Consider the following 7,452-nt stretch of genomic DNA (forward strand, 5'->3'; position numbering starts at 1 on the left):
CTCATCTATTCGCTTCCCCTTCCCCTCAGACCTTTGCTGCCACCAGGTGAAAGGGCTATTTTTCTACAAGGCTGCCTTTCATCCATCAGCCTCCTTCAAAGCCTCCGTCAAAGGCTTAGATATGGGGCAATTTTAAAATAAGGGGGTCCACAAGGTTTTATGAAAGACTAAAAGTTTCAAAAAAAAAAAAAGAAGGAATAAAAGGCAGTGAAAGGGTTTAAACACAAGAAAAGTAATGTGCACACGCAATCATTCCTCCACTTTAGAGCAAAAGAATAAACGAATTAAAAGTGAAACACATTCTGCTTTCCCTCTCTAGACTTTGGCTACATACACACAATATATTCTAAAATCAATGGAGACTGAGTACTTGTGTTTTTCTTCTTCTGTGTAGTCCACACAATCTAGGTCTGTTGCATATTTTTTTTACCCTTGAAAAGTACTTCTTGAGAAACTGGTTTCATTCCAAAAATAAAAGCTCATTGCAGATTGATCCTGCATTATGCCCCCCCCCCAGTGTGTTCATTTGAAAACAGGTGTAGACAGTCCTAGCAATGTGGGGAGCAGGGTATATTCACACCTGTGAGTGGGCATATATCAAATTTGCAATTACCACTTCTTCATTCATATGGGGCATTTCAAGGAGGAAAAGGCATGGACCACCTAATCAGTGGGAGGGCTTTAAATGCATATCAATTATTCACACCACCCTTCTGGATGGCAGGATTTAGCATCAATCTGGATTGAAAGCAGCATGTTGAGGATGAGCTGCTTTCTTATTCCAGAATGAGAAAAACTACATTTTTTGTGCTACAAACAGTTCAGTGTGTTTGCAGCCTTGATCCCTAAAGATACAGACTTACGACTGACTTGCCATTTCTTAAGCCGTCCGTCCTGGCTGAATGTTACTCTGTCACTCTGAGATCCTTGCTCTTAACTACCAAAGCAAGTCCCTGGCAGGTATTGCTTGGGGCTACATGACTTGCACTCAAACTATTCAAGGCTCAGTTCCCAACTTCAGGCAAGCCTACTTGTCGTTCACCTCATCTTCAGTGAAATTCTGTCCTTCCAATTTTCTGGACAAGTCAGGTAACAACCCCCAAATCATATTACGCAAAGGATATATAGTTGTATATAACAGAACATTTCCTTCACACCCTTCCAACTAATGCTAACTTTTAACTTCTATGCTCTGCTTTTCCAAACTGCAGTAGAAGCTTATCCAAGATGATCGATGGTTGCATGGCCCACCAGTAATGAGAAAAGTACAATTTCAATCTGCATGCCGCTCTGTTCCAATATCCCAGGGGTCCCAGTAACATCTAATTCCAGCCCTTTAGAATTAGGTTGCCCACATCTTTTGAATCAATCCTTCCTTGTCAGAATATTTGTACTGGGTTTTTTTTTTGTTTGTTTTTGCATGTTTTCCAGTTTTCATTGCATTTTTCTTAAGATGGAAACAGGAATTGCTCTCACTGTACACTTATATAGATGAATTTAGAAGTTCTCTGGGGTTCTTTTGAATCTCCTTCCTAATGCTTTATGATATTCCATTGCTAGCTTGGCAGCAAAAAAAAAAAAAAAGAGTGGCTGTTCTCAGAAAATAAAAATACCTTGCTTTTCAACAAAAGGCAAAATCTCTTTCCTGAGCAAAGCCAGTACATTTGGTCTCCAGAAATGTTTACAGAAAGTTATAAAGATTTCAGTGTGCCTCACTTTATACTTGTCGTTTTATCTGCTGTTTCGTTTCCTAGTCAGCCTGTTTGGAAAAAGCTATTGTCTATGAGGACAACCTGTCAGACCCCACCCACAATACCAATACCCAGTGCTTTTTTTTTCTGGGGGGACACAGGGGTATGTATACCCCTAAACATTTTGTGAATCTTTCCACTTTTGTCCATTTAGTGTATTTATTTTCCTGATTTGAGCTATAAAATGATGGTTTTCTTGAGTCAAAATGAGAGTACCCCTAAACATTTTTTTTAGAAAAATAGCACTGCCAATACCAATACACAAACAGCTTATGTGATGCAAAACTGGTTTGCAATGGCAAGGGTGGGGTAGTCTGAGATTTTCCACTCCAGGACTTGAAACACCAAACTATTATGCTCTAGCTGGTGCACTGTGGAGGCTGATTCACTGGGACAACCAGGGCACAGCCCTCCAAGCGAAAATGTCAAGCAATTTTTTTTAAAAAAAAGAATTGTGGTCAAAATCTCAAGGCCACACACTCATTCGTATCCCCCACACATTTCATACTACCTTGAATTTACAGAGGCTTTTCTGTCAATCTCTTTTATGACCAATCAGTTCTCTGCACCACCCAGCCAATCCTAATCATGAAGTATACCTATGGCAATGAGGTCTCTCCCATGAGCTCCAAGCAGAAAAGCCATGTGACTGGGTGAGCTGCCAGAAAGCTAGCCCTGGTAGGAAAACTCATATTCCATTTGTTGTTATGAGGCCTGACCAGCACAGCCGCTATGGCATATATGAAGGCAGTCAGCACTGCTTTAAAAACAATGCTTTTGTTGTTGTTTAGTCATGTCCGACTCTTCGTGACCCCATGGACCAGAGCACGCCAGGCACTCCTGTCTTCCACTGCCTGCCGTAGTTTGGTCAAACTCATGCTGGTAGTTTCGAGAACACTGTCCAACCACCTCGTCCTCTGTCGTCCCCTTCTCCTTGTGCCCTCCATCTTTCCCAACATCAGGGTCTTTTCCAGGGAGTCTTCTCTTCTCATGAGGTGGCCAAAGTATTGGCGCCTCAGCTTCACGATCCTTCCAGTGAGCACTCAGGGCTGGTTTCCTTAAGAATGGAGAGGTTTGTTCTTCTTGCAGTCCATGGGAGTCTCAAGAGTCTCCTCCAGCACCATAATTCAAAAGCATCCATTCTTCGGCGATCAGCCTTCTTTATGATCCAGCTCTCACTTCCATACATCACTACTGGGAAAACCATAGCTTTAACTAGCAATAGTCTAGTGCCTCCTAACAAACAAATCAGAATGATTCCTCAGTAAAGACTGCATGGAACCTAGCCTCTGTGTAATGGTAGGAGAGAGTTTCGATTCTGTTTTCCTACAAGATCACCTTACCCCTCAGGTGCTCACTTGACCACCTTGATCGGTGGAATTGGCACTACCACAGGTACCATGTGCGGGACGTGGGTGGCGCTGTGGGTAAAAGCCTCAGCGCCTAGGGCTTGCCGATCGAAAGGTCGGCAGTTCGAATCCCCGCGGCGGGGTGCACTCCCGCTGCTCGGTCCCAGCGCCTGCCAACCTAGCAGTTCGAAAGCACCCCCGGGTGCAAGTAGATAAATAGGGACCACTTACTGGTGGGAAGGTAAACGGCGTTTCCGTGTGCTGCGCTGGCTCGCCAGATGCAGCTTTGTCACGCTGGCCACGTGACCCGGAAGTGTCTCCGGACAGCGCTGGCCCCCGGCCTCTTGAGTGAGATGGGCGCACAACCCCAGAGTCTGTCAAGACTGGCCCGTACGGGCAGGGGTACCTTTACCTTTACCTTTACCTTTACAGGTACCATGTAATACCCATTCTGTATTTGTAAGAACTCAGTCATTTAGTGTGACAGCACCTACACTTGGAAGCTCCCTGCCTATTGATATCAAGCACGTGCCTTCACTTTACTGTTTTCAGCACCTTTCATTCTTGTTTAGACAAGCCTACTCAGATGTTTAGAAAGTTAAGGTAATTTTAATCTGTTTTAGTATTTTTTACTTTTGTATGTTTTAAAGTACTGTTGTAGGTTTTTTGTTGTTATTGATTTTATTGATTTATCTTTTATAAACTGCTTTGAGGAGGGTTGTTTTTTTTTTTTACAATCAAGTAGTGTATCATTGTTATGAAATACATAAATATTGGGGGAAATAGCTCACAAAAATGTGCAAAACTACATTCAAATATGTACTTTTAAGGAGAAATTTGCACTAAAATGTTTGTGATTTTCCATGAGGATTTTTTAAATAAAAAAATACAAATTGCTGCAGAAATATGGAGAACTGGATTCAAGAATGGAAAAATGAGAAACTGAGAGGACAGAAATTGACAGCTCTATTTATCCCTATTGCTGTGTCAGCTCTGGGCAAGCACATCAATAAACAGGTCATCTGGCAGAGCCGTCATTTGCTTACAGCCTCTGAATTGTGAGGCTTCATATAGCTCTCATTCATTGCCATTGATATACCTATTCGCTGACCCCCCATTTTAAAGCCTTTAAGCTTGTGGCCATCACATCATCTTGTGGCACTGAATTTCATAGTGTTATAAGTCTGGGGGGAAGATTTTACTTTCTTGGGCTCCATGATCACTGCAGATGGTGACAGCAGCCACGAAATTAAAAGACGCCTGCTTCTTGGGAGAAGGGCAATGACAGGCCTAGACAGCATCTTGAGAAGTAGAGACATCACCTTGCCAACAAAGGTCCGTATAGTTAAAGCTATGGTTTTCCCAGTAGTGATGTATGGAAGTGAGAGCTGGACCATAAAGAAGGCTGATCGCCGAAGAATTGATGCTTTTGAATTATGGTGCTGGAGGAGACTCTTGAGAGTCCCATGGACTGCAAGAAGATCAAACCTCTCCATTCTGAAGGAAATCAGCCCTGAGTGCTCACTGGAAGGACAGATTGTGAAGCTGAGGCTCCAGTACTTTGGCCACCTCATGAGAAGGCTCCCTGGAGATGACCCTGATGTTGGGAAAGATGGAGGGCACAAGGAGAAGGGGGCGACAGAGGACGAGATGGTTGGATAGTGTTTTCGAGGTTACCAGCATGAGTCTGACCAAGCTGCGGGGGGCAGTGGAGGACAGGAGTGCCTGGCGTTCTCTGGTCCATGGGGTCACGAAGAGTCGGACACAACTAAACGACTAAACAACAACAACATAAGTCTGGGGGATTGCCAAGTTTCTTGTTGAGTTAATGGGCTCTGCATACGGATCATTCATATAAGAAAGGATGCAATTGGGTGGCTGGCAGTGAGAAGGACAATAGCTGGGCTAGAAGCAGGCAGAAGCTTGAGAGGGAGAGACATGCTTGATTTCTGCTTGAATCCAAGGCTGGGGCTGTGAGAGAAGCAAGACCTTATTGGGTGTTAATGCTGTGAGCTCCTTCATCATAGGCTAAGGTTGTATAAATTTTGTAAATAAACCATATATCATAAAGACACTCCAGTCTCTGCTGTCCCTCATTCCAAGGAAACTGAACGCTAGGTAAGTGCCTGGAACCCCTGCAATCTCACACCGCTCAGAGATTGGGGTGGCATGCAACAATATATTAATTATGAATTGCACTAAAACAATCAGGTTGTGTATCCACAATGGTGACCAGAGGCGGAATGTTCTGTGGGAGGAGCACAGAGAGAACAAACACCATGGTGTACATGGAGCAGCAAAACCAGTCGCCTTTATCTGCCCCAGCTGCAACAAAACATGTCTCTCCTGTATCGGTCTCTATAGTCACAACAGGCGCTGTAACTCCCCAGCTTTTGAATTTACCCCTGAAGATATACTCTTCCATTGTCTCCCAAGACAGACGGATGCCAGCAACACTCTAGAAAAGAGAAGAAAGGCAAGAGCATCTATAAATATATGCAAAGATAGCTTTGCATCCTGAATTAAATGGGAAGAAGTTCTTTCTTCAGTCTGCCCTGAACTGCTGCCGATTAATTCCATTGCATTTTCCAATGGCTTTGTCATTTAAAAATGACGAGAACCTATGCTTTCTCTTTTCCTTTGAACACTATACCCACCAGCACACACAAACACACATTCAGGGCAAGGGGAGTGAAACAACAAACTGCACCTGGGGAAGATTTTATTTCAATGTATTGTGGCAATTAAGGAAGGCATAGTGGTCCAACTTGTAAGGTGGCAGCTGAGAGCCAGTGTGGTGTAGTGGTTAAGAGCGGTAGACTCATAATCTGGTGAACCGGGTTTGATTCCAGGTTTGAGTCCTCCACATGCAGCTGCTGGGTGACCTTGGGCTAGTTGCACTTCTCTGAAGTCTCTCAGCCTCACTCACCTCACAGAGTGTTTGTTGTGGGGGAGGAAGGGAAAGGAGATTGTTAGCTGCTTTGAGACTCCTTAGGGTAGTGATAAAGCGGGATATCAAATCCAAACTCTTCTGGGTGCGTTCCCCCTCTTTGCCCTGCCACCAATTGATTCGCTGAGCTCGCATCATTCCCCACCTAAGAAAGGGTGCAGCTCAAGGGCTTACAGAGCATCTTGCAAGCAGAAAAGAGTCAGGAGGACATGTTGGGACACAAGTCTGAGAGCTCCGTAATTTAAAATTTGCAGAACTACTGCCTAGCCCTTGCCTGGTATACTGTTTATGTCTCCCCCAAAGGATGCAAAACTTTAATTATGAAATCACAGCGTATTCTCTTTTGGCGGATTCAGGAAATGTGGCTGAGTAAATCTCACTCAGTCTTCTGCATACAGTGTCGGTAATGCCAATTCTGTGTGATAACACCTTCAAGATGCTCACCTGGACCTAGCTTGCATCTCTATTATTTGGATGGAGAGGAAGGAGCAGTCCTCCACCACTTCCCGTAAGTATTTACATACTGTAGGGTTGTGGGCAACTCACACAACATGCAAGAATGAAATCTCACAAGCCTTTTCCTTTAAAATAAAAAACAGTCACTCTAAATTTGAAGGCTAGACTTGTTTTAATTTCCAAATCTGGAAAAATAGTCCAAGGGCATTAAAAAAGGAGATTAAAAGCCCCAAGATATCTACGAGTTCTAAGTGTTTGAGCGTTCCATACTTGAAATTACATTCTCCAGTTTCCTAACAAAAACAGTGAAGTCAAAAAATGCCAATGGGGAACAGGGCTGTGACTTATATCCTTTTTAATGCTTCCCTTTTTCTTGCAGTGGAGAAACACTGGAAATAAAAGCCTTTTCCATTGCTTCATTCAAATTGCTTCTCTTTTTTTTGTTATCTATTGCTATGCTGCAGCTCCACGTTCCTTGACCAAGCTATTCTTATTCTTAATTTTATTTTATGTTTGGATTCCGCCAGCTTTGATTTAATAGGTTCATCTGGCCTGGTTCCCAGGCTCACGTTGTTGCTAGCCAGTGTAGGGCTGAGTAATATATACCTGCATCAATGGTGTTTTAATGATGCATTATTCTAATACATCATCTGAGAGATAGTGCTTTCTTGATAGATTAGCCCCATACATCACTGCAGTGAGGCACTCCTTGTGATCTACAACCCAAACAATGTCAATGAGGGGGAAAGGAGAGGGCTAGAGGACGTGATTACTTCTTAATTTCTGACACTTTCGGAAAAGCTTTCTTCCCCTTCAACTGAGCTCAATAACAGCTCCCCAAGTCCAATTTAGGGTTGCTAAGTCCAGGTGCATATTTCTTTTCACGCTGGAATGCTACAGCGATGCACACAGCTAAATGTGAATTAGAGGTGTGGAAAAAGAGGAT

This window comes from Podarcis cretensis, assembly GCF_951804945.1.
Source record: "Podarcis cretensis genome assembly, chromosome: 1".
Taxonomy (NCBI): domain Eukaryota; kingdom Metazoa; phylum Chordata; class Lepidosauria; order Squamata; family Lacertidae; genus Podarcis; species Podarcis cretensis.